The 19,952-nt window shown below is 41.7% G+C and overlaps 1 protein-coding gene across 12 annotated transcripts in view; it reads left to right on the top strand.

Annotated features, from left to right (window-relative positions):
• Positions 1-19,952, top strand: part of MBNL1 (muscleblind like splicing regulator 1) — a 186,263-nt gene that overhangs the window by 114,293 nt on the left and 52,018 nt on the right. The window lies entirely within an intron of this gene.

The following is a 19,952-nucleotide window of genomic DNA, read 5'->3' as shown; positions in this document are numbered from 1 at the left end:
ATTATGCTTGGTAGAGCTGTGAATAGAACAGATGAAAAGAATGCCTAAGTTTTCACTAGTGCCCATGTAATGTGATAAATTAAACAAGAAGAAGTTTTGGCAAAATTGCTGGGTGAAAAACACCAACAGAATGGCAGGGAAAGGAGATGAAAAGGGAACTGCAAACAGATGGCCAACTAGAAATATTGGATAGAAGGTTTGCCAAGGTGTGGGACAAGATCATTACACTGTGGGAAGCCTTGGAGGGCTAAATGGAAAGCAACAGAATAAGCTGTCCTATTTTATTTACATGTAATTTTTGGTTCTTCTTTATCCTCCAGATCAGAGGTAGTTACCATAATCTCTCCCCCATCCCTATGGTAAAAAGGTAAAAGTAAAGGTATCCCCTGTGCAAGAACCGAGTCATTTCTGACCCTTGGGGTGACACCCTCTTGCGTTTTCCTGGCAGACTCAATACGGGGTGGTTTGCCATTCCCTTCCCTAGTCATTACCATTTATTGAAATGGTCTACTGGAATGTGCGCAGAGGTTGTCGTTGCTTCCTGGATATTCAGTGGAGGGCAGACTGATTTAACTGATCTGGTTGTCGCTTTGCCTTGTGGGCTGGTTTATCTTTTTGATGATTGTTTTTAGGTGTTTGCAACTTGCTGTTGCTTTATTAGCAACCTTAAGAAGATAAGGCAGGATGAAAATATTTGAAACAAATATACAAATCAAATCTAGGTGGAAACATACTTCTTTGCTCAGCAAATTTTGGATTGCAATTTTGTGTTGCGAGTCTTTGATACTTCTTGCTAGAAGTTAATGATTGTTCATAGTTATCATATATAATGTTGTTCTAGCATCATCATCTTCAACTCATACTCTGTATGATCCACGGGTAGTTTTAGCCTACAGGACCATTTACACATTACATTTGACATGTATTATGCTTTTGTCTTAAGACTGTTGCTGTGTGGTTACTTCTACCAATTTCTGAATTACATAATAATCATTTGGCTCTTTGGAACATCCCGCAAAGCTTAGGGCTTCTTATCTTACTCCAGCAGCATTGCAATGGCTCCCAGACCACCAGTATAATGTAAAAATACCCTAAGATACTTGTGGATCAAAAAAAAAAAAGTAATAAATACTGAAAAGAAGAAGAGAAGCTGGTGAATTAGATATATTGATGAGCCATGCACTACTGTATATAAGAATACTGCAGAAATTTAATGTATATCAGGAAGCATACTAGAGTAAATCTATAAAATGGCTGAGAAAAGAGTTTGCAAATGGTTGACCTTGGTGTAATATTTGCATCCATTTTGGCAGAAAACTGATGACTCCCTCTGTTGGTGTCTGTGAAATCTTCAAGCTATGGAAAATTCAAGTAATAAATGTTATTTTTTGCAACCCGAGGAAAAGAAAAAGAATCAAAAAGTGATAGTGATGGCAGGATCCTTTTACATAATTATGTAAAAGCAAATTCAGTGGCATTTGTTACCTGGTAATTGTGCCTAGGACTGCAGTTAAGTTGTCATGCAGTACATGCAAGGAAAGCAAAATGTTGACAATTGAATTTAGCATATGTGCTCTCTAGAACAAGCTGAAGAGTGATGCCCAGTCAGTGTAAATCTGGGATGAGGATTTCAGAACCTCTCTCTAGAGTGGTAGAAACTTAGGAGGTGTGTGAACATATACAAACACCATATTTGCTACAGTCGATTTTGGAGATTTACCTTTTTTCATAGGCAATAAACATGCCACCTGACTCTTTGTGAATGGAATTTGTGTTCTAAGGTCAAGTAAACAACAGTGAAATAAATTAAAATAGTTCTGTTTGTTTAGCTCAAAACCCGCTGCATTGGTAAAAAGGTGGGGGGATCACTGTTTGCCTTAAAAAAAAAAACCTTGTAGGTGTACTTTTCTTTTCTTTTTCTTTTGCTTGATCATTCCCAGCTTACTCTTTGTCTTTTAGAAATGGCAACATGAAAGATGACTCATGCAAATTCATTCATTACTCTAAATTCATTTTTTGAAGAGAAAAGAAACGCATATTGTAGGTTAGGTGGGTTTGTGAAATCAGCCATACCAGCCAATCATTTTTGTGCACAGGAGTTTTTGCTACAAATTTTAATTTTGCTGGCCTATCAGTGTGAGCTGTTGAAAGCCACTGGGCCGTAAGAATGGATTTATTAAAGAAATGTTGACAATTGAATTTAGCATATGTGCTGCCTAGAACAAGCTGAACAATGAAATAAAGAAATAAATCTTTTTGAAATAAATCTGTTGGAAATAATTATCACAGTATCTGTCAGCATGCTTCTTGTTGTTCTTGGTGTACATTGAAGTCCCAAGACGCAGACTCTTTGGTGAAAAGAATTCTCTTTATTGAAGAAGTAAGTTAACCAGGCAATGGTGTCCTTGCTGAAGCTAAATTCTGCATAAGCCAGCACACCTATAAGGCTATCCCAAATACCTCTCCCAGCTCACTTCTTGACACGCAGATGCCAGGTGCAAATCTTCAGCATTCCCATATTACAACGCCCGCAAAAGCAGATGCCTCCTGTGTACGTTCTAAGACAACCATTTAGCAGTGGAATAGGCTGCCTAGGGAGGTGGTGAGCTCCCCCTCACTGGCAGTCTTCAAGCAAAGATTGGATACACACTTTTCTTGGATGCTTTAGGATGCTTTGGGCTGATCCTGCGTTGAGCAGGGGTTGGACTAGATGGCCTGTATGGCCCTTCCCAACTCTATGATTCTGTGATTCTGCGATTCATTACAGCCACCCAAGGTCAGAGAGATACCCAGAAAACCCAGAAATTTACACCTCCCACATCTCCCAGCAAGCACCAGGAATGAGAGGCCCAAACTCAGTTCAAACAAAGTCATAAAACTTGCCACCCTAAAGAGGCCAACCAAAGCAATACATGCAGACTAAGACATGATAGGAGAATAATGCACCAATCCAAATATATGTGGGCCAGTGGATAAGAGTGCCGGTCTCGACCTCAGGCCAGTGACAGTTCTCTCAGAGCTCTCTCACCTCTAGCTACCACACAGGGTGTCTGTTGTGGGGAAAGGCAATTGTAGGCCACTTTGAGATTCCTTAGGGTAGTAAAAAAATGTACCAAAAAAAACCCCAGCTCTTCTTCTTTGTGCTTTTATAGCAACATCTTGGTAAAATTTCAGTAGTAGTTCTTCTGAGAATGTTGGGCTTACCCACAGTGAAGCCAACAAGATTTATTTATTTTATGGTGATCTATATGGTGATCTATATGGTGATCCAGATCTCTATAGTGTATCAAAGAAGAAAAACAGCAAAAAAGTAAGCATTGATTCTGAGACAGATCAGTGCTTTATGTTGGAGATATTACACATTTGTAGAGTTTGTATTTTTTTTATGGTGCCACCATCTTGATAGGGATGGGGATAAAATCAAAATGCTTCAAGAATCCACCAAGTCCATAGAGTAGCAATCCCCAACCTGTTGGCCGCGGACCACATGTGGTCCTTCAACTAATTGGAGGTGGGCCCTGAAGGACGCCTCCCCCCCCCCTGGCCCTTTACTTAATCCCCCCCGGCCCTTTACAACACACTTCGAGTGTCATTGTCTCCTATCACTCCCAGATGGGACTATCTCGTTGCAGAGAAACAAGCTCAGGGTTCCCATTGATTTGTCATTGTCCTTATGTTCATTGTTGTGGCGTGTCTGTATCTTATTTTGAAGGGATGTTTAAACATTACCATAGCGATCAGAGAGCGTTAGGGCAGTGGTTGAGAGTAGAGGAGTAAACTACCCCCCCCACTGGGCCTCAGTAAAAGGTGGTGAGTGGTTCCCGGCGTTGAGTGGTCCCTGGTGATAAAAAGGTTGGGGACCACTGCCATAGAGGGTATAATGGGTTTTTTTTTGGGGGGGGGATTTCTCAGCAACTGCATTGAATTTGTCTTCTTCTTGGAGAGGTCCTAAATTCTGTGACTAGAGGCTGGCCTGTGAGAACAGTTGCCTAGTTATTTATTTATTGAATTTCTGTTTTTCTGTGCCTTGAATGGTCAGAAGTGACACACAGCTGATAAACTGTATTATGTAGTAATAATTGAAAAAATCAGTCAGGGCATGACAAATAAACCCTTGGCGTAACTGCTACATGTCTTTAAATATTTTCTGAAACAAGTCTGTCTACATATGACTCTAGAAGGCCTGCTTTGAATGGATCAGTTCCCTCTCCTGGGGGTACTGGTGTCCACAACTCAGGGGTAGCGACCCAGCTAGCAAGAATGCAGGTTTTCTGATCAAGGTCATCTTGGAATGAGGCTAGGACATACAGATGGAGACTGTCCTTCAAGCTTTTTGGACTCATGTCATTTACAGCTAGAATTTCTAGCCCAACTTCAAAGGAAGCCCCATGCAGAGTATTTACAGTAATCTGGCACCAATCTCTATGGTAAGTGTCCATGCCCTAACAATATTGTTTAGTTTAGCATATTGCATGGCATGAGTTTTAGCCAGCATTAAGTGACTTTCCCATTTAGTAAACTTCTTTACGGCATTTTGCAGTGGGACTGTATCCCAATATGATGGTACCAAGCAGAATTATGAGTTGTAGTAAATAGCCAGAATGTTTTGCCATTATTACAAGCATCTATGTTAACAAAATATTCATGCATTTTGCCTGCCTGATTTCAAGCGATGCCTTATTTTACTCCAGGCATTTAGATTCCAGCCTGAGAGTGAAACTCCAGCTTTATTTGATTTAATGCAGTAAGTAATGGATGAAATCAATGAGCCGTACCTTTGACTCATGTAACTCAGCATAACTCCATTGAGTTCAACTGAAGGCAGAGTATCCAGCATAGTATTCCCCTAGGTCTGAAAATATGATTTTGGAGTTTTGTTATTAAGATATCAAAGACATAATTATCCTAGATAGCATGTATTATTTGTAATATGCATATTAATCTTAATTGCTAAATCAGTAGTTTTTTTACTAGGAATTTCTAAAGCTGGGGTACTGCTTCCTCAGTCTAAACATTGCTTAGAATGAAATTTATGAAACTTAAAATTTAAAATGTTGATGTTATTCTTTGTATTAGGATTGGGCATTTCACTGGGCCAAAGACAGTTGCTCAGTTAACTGGTGAAATAGTGCATTATCAGAGTAAAAAAAAATAATAATGCAGATTTTAATCACTGACAGATGTGATGTTTATATTCATTAACTGGGATTGTACAAAAAGTGAAATTAACTTTTTAAAAAACTTCTATAAAAGGATGCTAAATCATCGTAACAATAATGGATATGTAAAAATAAACCATGCTTTAAGCTGGTCTTGTCTCTGTTTAATATCCATAAATGCAGCTGTAAATTAAATCAGGGCTGCAGATTTCAGCCTCAGTGGACTAGGAGGTCAGGAGGCAGCAGCACAGCCTCAACGGTAGCAGTAGGAGGGTGGGGGAGAGACAGAGGGCCTTTTCGCACAGGGATCTTTGTTGCAAATTGTTTGCGGAATGAAAAATCGCCATTTAAAATAGTGGAATTCGTCGTTATGCATACCTGCCTTTGTAGTGGAATCAGTTGCGTTTTTTAGCGTTTCCCACAGGCTTCCGGTCTCGGCAGAAATCGCTAGAAAGGAAGCGCTATTGCCAAGCTCGTCCCGCCCCTGGCCGTCAAGCAGCCAATGGGCAGCCGTTAGCATGCTCCCAAACAGCCCCTTTCCCTTTAAGAAAGGTTTTTTAAAAAAAAACGACCCATAGCAACGAATCTAGGTAGATTCGTTGCTACGGAGAGACCCATCCAGCTGCCTAATGTGAGCTGTCGTTTGATTGTATGATCGTTTGCACGCTGCCTCAAGTGATAAAAAAAAAATCCCCCCCCCCTCACGGGCCCGATTTTCAGCTGAATTTATTTGTAAAAAATAAAGGGACTTTATTTCAGCAAACGGGCTTTTCAGTGGTTTGTGCTTAGTGACTAAAGGTGAAGGACTGAAGCCAGGGAAGCCTCTAAACAGAAAGAGGCTCGCCGGTGCGTTTATCCCCGCTCGCTCGGAGAAAAAAAAATGGCGATCGCTTCGCCGGAAGTTTGGAGGAGAGAGCCAGGGGGAGGGACTTTGAAGAACCAGCAACAATGGTAACGCACAGGTCTTTAGCGCTACTGTTGCAGATTGGTTGCAGGAGTGTATCGCTATCCGGAGGGTGAATCCACTTCTCTGGATTCCCCTGAAAGCGCCACAACGAAGCGCTTTTTGCTGATTGGTTTCAGGATTGTTGCAGATTGTCTGCGACGTCGTGGGTTATGGCAAATTAGTAGCGTTTCCAAATAGCAACCATTGTGCTACTTTGAAGCCGTGCGAAATGGCCCTGGGAGACTGGAGCACCCAACATCTATGCCCGCCCTTCACAGAAACCAATTTGAATGGAAGGGCTCTACGAGGCCTCAGCCTTCGAAGTTCTACACATTAGGCTGCAGACCGGCTCCCAGCCTCTTCCTCCCTGGGCCAGCTGCAGAGCCTCTCTCTGTCCCACCCCATTCGTGGAGTTGTAACGGATTCCATTTCACCATTATTTTGTTATTGCAGCATGTTGTATTTTATACTACACTGATATTGCAGTTGTTACATGCATTTGGTCTTATTTTGCATGTCTTTTTGTAACGTCACAACTGGTAGCTGTTGAGCATTGGGGTGAATGCTTGGGGGGGGGGCGGGAGACTGAATACTAGTCTGCCCCCACACAGGGGAGCCCCCACACAGGGGAGGCCATAAGAGGTTATGCGAATTGTAAGGCACAGTGGTGTCCCCAGGCAGGGCTTGCTCATATTTCTGGATGGGATGGGGGATAAAGCAGAAGTCAATGCCCATGGGGTTCCCCTTTAACCTAACCACCCCTGACGTGACAGCAGGTGGGTAGGAGCTGGGCTTCAAGCAAAGAGAAAGTAACTTGATTGCTCTAGCTGGAATTGCTGGACAGAGGCTTCCTTGTGGTCGGCTGGCCATGAGATGGCTGGATCTGCCCATGCTACACTGGTGCTATGTATTTTTGCAAAAAAGCTATGGCCTAATTACTGCCAAAGTATTTGTGTGGCATCTTCCTTTTAGGCTTCCAGGCATGTCCACTTGACACGCAAATACCAGAGTCACCTACAGTTACAGAATTATACAGGAACAGCAATTATTGAAAAATGCATTTGTTAAGTAAGAAATGAACCAAATGCTTGCAGCCTGAGGCCCATCCTTCAAAGGAATGTTAGTGTACAGCTATTATTTTATTTCTAGTCTGTTTTTATCACTGAGGTTCAAGGTGGATTACAAAATTGAATAAAGCAACGCATTAAAACAATATGCTATAATAAATGGGATTACAAAATTTAAGGGGGGTGGGGTAATGCTTGGCCATGACTTTTACTTTTGGCACGGATGACTGTTTGTGCTTCTATTCGTAGTCAGAAAGAAGAAGAAGAGTTGGTTCTTATATGCCACTTTTCTCTACCCGAAGAAGGCTCAAAGCGGCTTACAGTTGCCTTCCCTTTCCTCTCCCCACAACAGACACCCTGTGAGGTAGGTTAGGCTGAGAGAGCCCTGATATCACTGCTCGGACAGAACAGCTTTATCAGTGCCGTGGCGAGCTCAAGATCACCCAGCCGGTTGCATGTCGGGGAGCACAGAATCGAACCCGGCATGCCAGATTAGTAGTCCACGCTCCTAACCACTATACCAAACTGGCTACAAGAAATGCTTGTAGTAAGTGGCCAGTAGCAGAAAGTTAGCTAGGCTACTAGGTTATTCCAATTTTCTGCAAGGTTTATGAATAAGCAGCCCGCATTCCTTTCCTTGCTAACAAATGACTCCATAATGGCATTCTCGGACATCAGTCCTTTCACCAGTGATTTGCAATAATTTATGTGAGACCATTAAGTGATACATTTAATTTTTCTTTGAACAAGCCATCAGAAGCAGCCATTTCTGTTCTTGGTTAGATACTATGGTTATGTGAGTAAGAGTAACTAAAAAAGGAAAAAATTGGATTCAGACAAGATCGAGGTGATGGTAAGGCCAGAAATGAGTTGTATGCCCCATTCTGAATGCAATGGCTTCAGTTTTGTTAGGTCCAGACGTGTTGTTAGATAATAAGGTCAACATGATTGTAAAGACTTATTTCCAATTGCATTGAGTGCAGAAGTCATTTTCCTTTGTCGACTCAACTGGTCTTGCCACCAATGAGTCTGTAATTTCAAGGCTACACAAATGCAAGGCAAGGCAGGATGTATTTTTTTTAAATAAAAGTAAGCCACCACATTCACTGTCTCTTTCTTTATTGCATGGAATACTTGACAAGGTTGGTTACAGTCAGATAATAGACCACTGACAGTGTTTGACCAGGCAGTTAAAAAAAAAAAGTGTTCCTTCCTATTAAACGACTATTAAAGTATACCACTTTTTGCAGGTACTGAAGGGAGATTTCATGAAAAGTACCCCACCACTGAGCCACAGCCCAACAGGGTCCATAAAGGACTGTCAGACAGTTTAACCTGAAGGGATTTGTGCTCTTGATATGCATTTCTAGTATGTTGCCTGCTTCACTGCTTGTAATGAGAGTCAGCCTGCCTGTAAAACAAATTAGCTGGCCAGAGATATCTAAGCTCCATAAGAACTATCACATCTAGGTGGGTCATCAGGACTACTCTAGAGCCAAGGTGGATGAGCAGCTTCTGGATGTTATTTGGGATAGCAGTCACATGTTTATGTAGTGTTGCCAGCTCCAGGTAGGGAAATATCTTGAGATTTTGAGAGTGGAGCCTGAAAAGGACAAAGTGTGGTTAGGGGAGGGGCCACCAATGGAGTATAACACCATAGAGTCCACCTTCCAAAGCAGCCATTTTCTCCAGGGGGGCTGGCCTATGTGGCCTGGAGATCTCCAGCCACCACCTAGAGGGTGGCAGTTCTATATCATATGGACTGGTATGCCCTCTATACGCCTCGAGGGTTCTTACATGTGTGGATGGATAGTGGTATCAGAAGCAGGGCAAGCGTTGGAGAGCTACTTTCTCATTATTCACCGCATACAGGCTTGTGGATGTGAGTAATGTAGTCTGTTTGATATGTGTGCCTGCAAAAGGAAATCGTAATGTGAATTTTGGCGAAATAGTTGCAAGAGAGTTGAATGGTTAGATGGTGTTATTCTAAATGTGCTCCAGGTTCAATACCGCTTTCAAAATTAAGAGAGTCATTTCAGTCAGTTCCCTAAAATGGTGTGAATGGCTAATTGTATTAGTACATGGGACCAAAGAGGTTGACTTTGTTACTCTAGGGTCATCGGCGCAGAGTTTTATTCAAATAAAGTTTCAGCTCTTAATAAATAGAATATTTGTCCTGGCGGTTCTGCTGAGCCTATGAAAATCCATGGAGATGTTTTAATGGTGTGGAGCTGGCTGATTTATGGAAAACAAGATGATGTCCAATTGCCTTTAAAAAAAAAGTAGTCTTTCTTGTATAAACAGTCCAATATCTGTCATTCTGGTAGAGTCACACTGCAGTATTGTAAAAAAAGAATGGAGCGTGTGGGAGAGAAATAGACACAGTGTGTTGGTATAACTTAATTTTAAGACCTCTGACACCTAATTTAGCTACAAAGTTTCTTCTAAAATATATGTTTGTTCAAAGGGACTCAGTTAAAAGTACAGAAATACTTTGCTTTCAGATAATCAAGTTGCCCTCCCCTTTAAAAAAGAAAAGGAACAAGTGTGCCTATATTTTGAAGTTTTCAAATTTTATGCTGTAACCACTTGCTGGGATTGTTTATTTTAACTATTTTTATATCATGACAAGGAGCACAACCTTGTATGATGCTTACAATAATGTTATGTGCTCTGTGCTCCACAGTGTTTACTAAATGACACCCAATAACTTTGATCTTTGGAAGAACAACATTCTTCTTATAGAGCAGCGCTTTCTAGAACTGGGCACTAAAGTTTAAAGGATTCCAGATGTACTGTCAGATTATAGAGTGAAAAGAGCTTTTCAGCCTTCCTTCATTCCACTTTTTTCCCCCAATCCTTGCCAAATAGTTGTCTTAGATATTTGCTGTATATCGGGCTACTGTTATAAGAGACACCTAGTTTTTTAAGGCTTCACATCTACGGTATTAGGTAATTCTGGTAAGATGTCATATATTTTGTGTTCATGAAAATACGGTTCCTATCATTTTGGTAATGGTAAGGACCTTGGGATAGAGAGGGGTTTTTTGTTTATGTCAAAAAGTTTCAGGTGCACTAATACCACTATAAAAGTTAGCAATTTTTTTTACTCATAGTGGTAAATAATAAAAATGGGTTGGCTCAAGCAATCCTTAGACACAAATATTTCCTATATTGCCCTCTCCCTTGGACTGCAAGGCGAACAAATCAGTCAGTCCTAGAGGAGATCAGCCCTGACTGCTCCTTAGAAGGCCAGATCCTGAAGATGAAACTCAAATACTTTGGCCACCTCATGAGAAGGAAAGACTCCCTGGAGAAGAGCCTAATGCTGGGAGCGATCGAGGGCAAAAGAAGAAGGGGGCGACAGAGAATGAGGTGGCTGGATGGAGTCACTGAAGCATTTGGAAACCCCCAGGAGTGTGTAATATCATACAGGTCACCCTCCCTAAAAGCTATTTTCTCCTGGAGAACTGATCTCTTTATTCTGAAGATCAGTTGAGATTCTGGGAGGTCTCCACCCCCCCCCCCCCAGAGGTTGTATAATAGTGGCTCTTAAACCTCAATACGTAATGCTTCCAAAAGTGCAAAATAGCCAAATCCATGATGAAATGCGTTGGAGGATGTTGAATCGTTCTTTTAAGTAGTGCAGATATAAGTCCAGTCTCTGTACGGGTAATATTGGTATAAAGAGCAGCTACATCTGCTGTTACAAGAACAGAATTTAAAGGTAAGTATTGAACTGAAAGATAACTATTGAACCTTCTTTGTTAGCAGGTTTGATGATTATAGATTTGTATTCTGTTAAGGATCTTAAAGTCTTCTTATCCTCTTTAGAAAAGTTGTTTCTACCACATTTCAAAGACTTAGACTCCAGCTTCTCCAAGTCTTTTAAGATAGTTTGATGGGGAGAAAATTATAACTGGAACATCATGAGTGAGAGTATATTTAGATCTAGGGTTGAATACATTCTTTGTAGATTTAGAAGACTTGCCAAATATTTCTCATAGTCTAATGAGTCTCACTAATTTTAAAAAGACAGTTCTGGTTCTAAAGGCATTATATTGTGGACAGGGAACAAGTCTTAGGCCTAAATTTAAGACTCTCTCTGCTGCCAGTGTTAAAGGTTTAGAGGAAAGATTAATAACTACATCCTCTTACAAGTAGTCCTTGAGGAACTTGATAATATTACATTATGCCTGTTAGGTAAGAACAGAATTTATACTACTACTCCATTTTATATTAATCATTCAGGGCCGCTGTAGAAGCCATCCTGTGAAACAGAGGTCTACCGGATCCTCGTTTGGACTTCAGTTGGAACTAGCTGCCTTTTGCCTGAACTATATTTTCCATTACACTTGTTGCATTATCCAACAGAAATTTATAATATTGTATGATTATTTATTTTCTTATTTTATCTTAATAATGCTTTATAAATAATTATTTTGCACTTTTGGAGGCATTACTGTTGTAATCAGAACCACTGTTCTGATCCACCAATGCCTTTCTTATCTTCTTAATTGGGTAAACCAATTTTCACGTAGGTTGGGAGGCAGGGCTGTGGAGGGAGAAAAGACCAAATCAACAGTCACCTCCCTCTTTTTTTTTGTCAACAAACCTCCACTTATGGAAGAGCAGGAAATATTATTTTTACATGTTACAAAGTGCAGTCTCCTGAGCCACATGCATGTGTGTGGGTTCTGCAGTCCTTGGGATGAACTTTCTCAGGTCAGATGGGACTGCTGGGGCCAGGTGACTACCATGATTTTCTGTTGATAGATCACCAGATGCCCCAACCACTGCACAATACCAGTTCTACAATTTGCATCAAGCATATTGATTCAAGTGCATTTTAAAAAGTGTATAGAATAGTTAAACCAAGGATTTATCTGATTGGTCCTTGCTTTTTTAAAGACAGGAACAGGCCATGATTAAAACAGTCTTTCTGGTGTTTTTTTTCTCATTCCCCCACTAATTGATTTAATCACAGCATTGTGATATGCTAGGTGTGAGGAACATGTTGGATGTAATAAAAAAAATGTAAGTGGAGTGTACATAGCATCGTAGTGCCTAGAATCTCTATGTTGACTGCCGAGAGAGGAATATGCTAAGCAATACCTGCCAGGTTGCTAGAGTGTGCAGAAGGTAATTAGGAAGCAGAAGCAGACAGGAAGTAGTTGGGAGTAGGAAGTAGGAGGCCAGTGGCTGGAAGAAGGATTGGAACTTGCATGAGTAAAAGAAAAAAGCTCTGGAGAGCCAGAAGTGGATACAAATGAGTGGGAATCCCTCCTCTCTAGTATACACATGGATTACATATATAGGTAGATTCAGGCAGGTAGGCATGTTGGTCTGTAGTAATAGAACACAATTTGAGTCCAGTGACACCTTCTAAGACCATGAAATCTTATACCCAGAATTAAACTTTGTTAATTTTAAATGTGCCACTTAACTTTGTTCTACAGTTATAGGGTTTCAGCTAAAGAATGATTATACGAGAGTATGAATTTGCCTTACATTGAATCAAATAATTTACATTTAGGCCAGTATTCATTCCAACTTGAAACTGGCTTCCTTGAGATCCCATGATGGTTGTCTGCAAAGTGCATGATCTGCTACTACACCAAGGCCTCTGAAGACTTAACTATTACCCATTCATACAGTCTTAGGGAACTTCCATCTCCCATTATAACGACACTGAATCTAAAACCAAATAACCTGTACCCAAGGGGAAACTACTGCCACAGTGGTTTGGAGGCATTACTGCAAGAAGTCAATCCAAACTGATGACCCAGTTTTGTGGAGGCTAGACTTCAGTTGCAAGGTATACTGGGGTGGTTGTTTAGCAAGGAATGGGCTTTCAGCCCAAGTGTTGTTGATACAGCAACAGGAGCAAAACATCATGTGATAGACATATACACTTTCCCCTCTCGTTTTCACATTCCTGTTTATTCAGCCTAGCAAGGCTGCTGTGGCTGACATTAGCAGAACTCACCTCATCTCCATATTTGTTGAGTCTTCTCAATATATATTTATGAATAGTCTGCTAATTGCAGGATCAAACCCAGTATTATCTGTATAGGTCTGCCGCAAAGAGTCAAGCACTTTGAGTGTTATGAAGTGGCATAATAAAAAACAGAGTAATCAGCATCTGCCATAAGGGATCCAAATTGCATAATATGAAAATAAGCCTTGTTTTCTTACTACATGGCAAAATGGCATAATGCTTATTGCTGTTGAAAGGAATATTCCTGACAGTATTTCAACCAATATTATTTGACTTGTCAGGAGTGGGGTGGGGTGGGGTGTGTATATAACTAGAGTCTACCTGAGTGGTTTATAATCATATGAATGTATCTTGAATGTAACATGTGAATTTATCAATTCTTACTCTTAGTTTTCTTATATCATTGTGTCAAACAGATGTATCCTTCCTTCAAGTGGAAAAGGCTACAGATGTGTATTATTAGGTGTGTTTTCTTTTTAAAAGCTTAGAAGCAGATTTTAGTGACAAGGTGGCCAGTTCTACATATGTACCAATTATACTTCATATAGAACATCCATAGTAGTCTTCAATTTAAGTGCCTTAGTATAACACGTGAAGAGAGAAATGACCCCTGTGAAAGATATCTGGGACAGAATCCTGGCTCTTCCTTCTTTTGTCTGCTTGTATATAAAGGTAAAGGTAAAGGTATCTCCTGTGCAAGCACCGAGTCATGTCTGACCCTTGGGGTGACGCCCTCTAGCGTTTTCATGGTAGACTCAATACAGGATGGTTTGCCAGTGCCTTCCCCAGTCATTACCGTTTATACCATCTGTTTATACAAAATCTCCTTGGGATGCATTACATCCCCTCCCTACAGTGCATTAGAGAAAGACTGCTTTCATTGCTAAAATCTTTCCTGATTATATGTACTTGATCCTTTTAAAGATATTTAGAAATTAAGATACATCTTTAAATACTTTCATTTGTTCATCTTATTTGTTCACCAAGTATGAAACTTTATTTTCCTGTTTTTTTAAAGCTTTAAAGAAAGACTCTCACATTATTCTTTTAAACTCAAGGTTAAAATCTATAGCTCATCAAGGTCAGTAGCAAAGCTTTTGTGATTTCAGCAATTCAGATGATGCTTCAGAACAATATTATCTGAACTTTCTGTAATAAAAAGGAACTCTGCCTATGTGATAGTTGGTATTTGGGGCCCACTTGCTTTCTCTGCAGTGGATACAGCCCAAACAGAAACGTTGACTTGCTAATGCACCTGCAATGTGATAGCTTCTCTGCAGGATAAAAATAGCACGCCATCCATTAGACAAGAGCAGCTCCCCCCTTAACAAATTGTGCATTTCCTTCATGTCATTTTTATTTCCCATATTCTAGATAGCCATAGATAATTCCTAATACATTTTGGTTATGGTAATTGATAACACTGGAATTGAAGGGTTCCCCCCCCCAAAAAAAAACCCCACAAAATTAACTGCTTACAAATAGGGATTCCATATGTCTTGTGCTTGACAAGCTGCTCTTCTTCCAAGCTTTTTGTCTGCTGCTGCCATCTTGTCCTTCCCTTGGTGTACACTGCCATCAAGACACAGCTGATATCTGGTGACCTTGTAAGGTTTTTAAGGCACAAGATGGGCACAAGATGCCATTGTCTGCCTCTGTACAACAGTCCTGAAATGGACTTCCTTTGTAGTCTCTCATCCAAGTCCTAGCCAGGCCTGACTCTGCTTAGCTTCCGAGATCTTACCAGAATAGCTTGGGCCATTCAGGTCAGGGCATCCTTTTCTTTCTCCACAAAAGTTCATAGCCCTGTAGAATATAATTTACCTTTCAGTATTCTAATCTGGCAATATTCTGGACTGTTTTGTTTTGAGAACCACGAGTCTTGTTCCATGATGCCTTCGTCAACAAGGACTGTGAGAAATCTGTGTGAATTAACTCAGAATGGTTTGTTTTAGTTGTGTTTTGTTTTTTGTGTTTTGCCTGTTTCCTCCAGGCTTCATAAAGAAGAAAATCCTAATAAATTTAGAAATGAAAGATTTCAGGGGGAGGGGATGCGGAAATGAGCTCATTCAAAAGGAGTTAGAAGAGAGTACATCTTTTGAAGCTCTTTGAGAGACAATAAAAAATTATCTGCTTTATGCAGAAACCTCTCCAGGCTGAACAATAGAAGACCACTTCTTATATACTTAGGAAAGCAGAAAGGAATTATGGGACTCCCAATAACCAGATTGCTATTTAAACTTCCTTGGAGGTCATAAGTATGGTTAAATGAATTAACTAGCAGTCTGAATAAAAAACATATTTTCTTTTCCTTGTGCATATCTGTGCAGCTACCAATGAAGTTGGTAATGCATTCAATTAACGTTGGTGGAAGTCTTCCGGCAATTGATGTGGTGCATATGACCATAGCAGCAGTTCAATTCTATGTTGATTCACTACAGTTGAAGACCATGAAAATCAGCAGGCTTAGACTGGAGTCTAAGTTTTATTATATGTGCTGCTGAAGCAAGCATGACTGGAGGCATACTGCATGGGATTGTACTGCAGAAGAAATAAAGCATTTGGAAGTTCTTGTGGCTAAAGAGAGCCAGTTTGGTGTAGTGGTTAGGAGTACGGACTTCTAATCTGGCATGCCAGGTTCGATTGTGCGCTCCCCCACATGCAGCCAGCTGGGTGACTTTGGGCTAGCCACGGCACTGATAAAACTGTTCTGACCGAGCAGTGATATCAGGGCTCTCTCAGCCTCACCTACCCCACAGGGTGTCTGTTGTGGGGAGAGGAATGGGAAGGCGCTGTAAGTCGCTTTGAGCCTCCTTCAGGTAGGGAAAAGCGGCATATAAGAACCAACTCTTCTTCTTCTTCTTCTTCTTCTTCTTCTTCTTCTTCTTCTTCTTCTTCTTCTTCTTCTTCTTCTTCTTCTTCTTCTTCTAAACAGCAGTATGCAGTCAGAAATATTTCCTGCTGACTTTGTAGAGATAGTGGGACGATCACGTAAAGAATCCAGGATCACTATATAAGACATTTAAAATTAAGATATTAAGGGCTAGTAATTTCTGTTCATGCAGTTTTGGAGGATGTAGACGAGGCAGACAGTAGCAGTAGAACACACACACACTTTTACCATATGGATATCCTCACTTTCTAGCAGTTGGGCGATCGGTAAGTAGTGTACTGAAGTCGTAGTATAGTGCTTAATATGTAAGACAAGGACTGGAGAGGCAGAGTTTGAAAACCTTGCTCAGCCATAATGTGTAAATGAGTGACTAGGCAAATCTTTCTCCCTCTCTCTCTGCCTCTCTTTCTCCCAGTCTAACTTATCATCGCATAGAGTAGCTGTGACAATAAAATGGAAGAGAACTCTGTATGCCGTCTGGATTTCTTTGGAGAAGCTGTTGCAGGGGGGTTTAATAAGTAATAGAAGTAACCTGGGCTTCAGGCGGCTTATTCAGGGAATCTCTGCAAGCCATCATTTTTTCCATCATTCCCCTGCCACGATGTGATTCATCCTTTTCTCCTTTCTGTCTCTTCATTCTTTTTTTGTTTTGTTTTGGCGGCTGCGGTTCTTGCTGAATCGTTTCTCTGGACTGACGTAAATGTTGCAGCCCACTCCTCTATAAAATGCCCTGAACCACCCATGAAGCTACAGGGCACACGTGATGCAGCCTAATTTACACATACAGGGGTGCTATCAAATTTCTCACGGAAGCATGCTTGTTTGCCTGCAGAACACAGAGTGAGGCCAGCAGACACCTTTAGTTGGGTAATAAAATGGTCCAAGTTTGTTTAATTATGTATTTGTATTGATCCAAAGGGATCTGCAGTGCTTTCAGGCCAAACCCTAAAATCATTAGCCATGTGGGCAGTCGATGGGATGCAGAAGAGGCAGGGCTCCTCCTATTTGTGCATCCCTGAATTTATGAGTGCGGCCACCGTGGCTCCAAGCTTTGAACTGTCACATACGTACAGCTCAGGCTCCTCTTTGCCAAGCCTTCATGATGCTTGAGGGAGGTTTGCCACTTCCTGCCCCCCTAGCTACGGGGCCTACTAATTGAGGGTAATGGTTTCCTGCCCCAAATTGGTGAAGAGGAAGAGCTAGTTTTTTGTACCCACTTTTTACTACCTGAAGAAATATTTTTTCTACCTGAAGAAAGTGTTTTCTACCTGAAGAAAGTGTTTTTCAATTCCTCTCCTCACAACAGACTCCCTGTGGGGTAGGTGAGGTTGAGAGAGCTTTGAGAGAACCGTGACTACCCAAAATCACCCAACTGGCTGCATGTGGAGGAGTGGGGAATCAGACCCAGTTCTCCAGATCAGAGGCCACCGCTTTTAACTTCTACACTAAAGCACCAAATCCCCCAGGCACCATCCAAATGATGCTCTAGAGCAGTGGTCCTCAACCTGCGGGCCGCGGCCCGCTGCCGGGCCGTGGCCCGCTGCCGGGCCGCGAAGGCCATGGCGCCGGGCCGCGGCTCCCTCTCCCTGCCCCCCCCCGCAGTAAAAAAACTTCCCAGGCCGCAAGTTTGCGACCCGGGAAGCTTCTTACTGCGGGAGGGTGGGGAGAGGGAAGCAGGGCCGGCCGCGCCCACGCGGGCGCGGCCCGATGTGTGGGCGCGGCCCGATGTGCTGGCGCGGCCGATGCGTGGGCATGGCACGCGCGGGCTGTGGGCCGCACCCCGATGCCCTGCCGGTCCCCAACCTCAGAAAGGTTGGGGACCACTGCTCTAGAGGCTCACCTAAGCTTTACTGTGTACCATTCAAGCAACCTGACCTGCACTGCTACCTCCAATATGGAATACCAAGGCCTAGGCATTATTGAAATCGGTGGACTTCCTGCTACCATTTCCAGAGTAGAGTAGGTATCCCATGAAAGGTACCATACCCTATGTAGGCTATTGCCAATCTGCCAGAGGGGAAGATTTCCTATTTGGCCCCAAAATGGGAGACCAGCATGCTCCTACCCTGAAATAAAGGAAGGATGGGTGGTTGACTGTCACCAAATGAGAAGGGAGTGGAACTGATACCTCCTCTTACGATGATTTCTTTCCCACTCCCCCAGATCCTCACATGTATTTCAGGTGGTAACGTATGAACCAGGAGAAAACACAAACACATTGATTTATCGCAGTGACTCTATGACTGTGGTGGCTTCATAGAAGTAGAAATTGGTTCCTTTGGTCTGGAAGAGGAGGAGTTTTTGACCATTGTCCCCTTCCACTTTAGATATCCTCCTAAATAAGATCTTATGGATTTTACACTACTTGAATTGTCATGGCTTGCCTCAAATATTCCTTCATTTAGCTCTTATTTAGAACTGTACAAATCTTAATTATTTGCTTCACCTGATGATTCAGCTGCAGTGTTATTTCTACTTAAGACTGAATTCTAATCCCATTTATCCATATTTCTTATCAACTATCTCTGTTCCGTTATGTAATAATAGACATCCTTTGTTTCTTACTGTGATATGCATATGCCCCATTTCTTCTGATTCATTCCACATCCTTATTACAAGCATGTGTTTTGAAAAGTACATCAGTTAGTGTGTTTGATTGACTACTCCTCCGTTGTGACTGAATCCAAATGAGATCTGAAGAATTATGTAAAATCCCATTATCAGACCTCCTGTGTTAGGCAAATGCCAATTGGCTAACTGCAGAAATGAGAGTCATGTGTGTTTGGCTGACAAGAATGGAGACAGATGGATAGAAATAAACAGTTTACTGAGAAGCAAAAGTGATTCAAGTTGGCTCATTGGCAGATGCAGAGCAATCGTAAGCATCTAGCTTTCTTGCAGAAGTACAGTATAAAGTGAAATTGGATAGAATTAATTTATATACACACACACAAAAAAAACAAAGCAGTACTTGACCTAAGTAGAAGAAGAGGGTTTTTATACTTCACTTTTCACTGCCCGAAGGAGTCTCAAAGTGGTTTACAATCACCTTCCCCTCCTCTCCCCACAACAGGCACCCTGTGAGGTAGGTGGAGCTGAGAGAGCTCTGACAGCACTGCTTGGTCAGAATAGCACTATCAGAGCTGTGACAAGCCCAAGGTCACCCAGCTGGCTGTATGTGGAGGAGCAGAGACTCAAACCTGGATCAACAGATTAGAAGCCACTGCTTTTAACCACTATTCCACGCTGGCTGTCTTTGATTATTAAGGTTCTGGTTTTCATGGCTGTGGTCACTTCTCATCTCAGAGTAATCATAAAGGAAAGAGAATCAGAACTGTTCAGATTTACTAATGTGTTCTGCCAGGGCAATATTTGTGACTCTTTACATCTTTTGTTTTAGTATACCCCTGGGAGAACGGACTCCATTGTTGCACATAAAGTTGTGATCATTGAAAACATTTATTTCATTGATTAATTACTGTTTTTTTAAGATTAGGGGGTAGCTAAGAGGGGTGTGATTCAGGGATCAGATGTACATAGCTATTCCTCACAAGTTAAAGGTGGCCAGGAACTCAGCTGGTCTGTACTGCTCCCATCAGTCTGCTCTACAGATAAGGTTTTCCCTATCTTATTTTTGATTTCACTGAGAATTTGGAAAAGGGTAGAAGTTTCTTCATGTTATGAAAGACTACTAGACTACTAGATAAGCCCATTTTAAAAATGGGCGGGGGGGGCATGGGCGCGTTGGGATTGCAGCAGAGGCCAGCAGCACTTCTGGTCCTGTTTGTAGGCTGGGAGACTGGGGAGGAGTGCAGACTCTGCAGTGCAGGCTGCCAGTGTTTAGCAGCAGCAGCAAGAAGGTGCACTGGCCGTGGCAAAGAGGGAC

Source organism: Paroedura picta, chromosome 8, assembly GCF_049243985.1.
Source record: "Paroedura picta isolate Pp20150507F chromosome 8, Ppicta_v3.0, whole genome shotgun sequence".
Classification (NCBI taxonomy): Eukaryota; Metazoa; Chordata; class Lepidosauria; order Squamata; family Gekkonidae; genus Paroedura; species Paroedura picta.
Note: the sequence above shows the minus strand (reverse complement) of the source record. Positions and strands in the feature narration are given on the sequence as shown.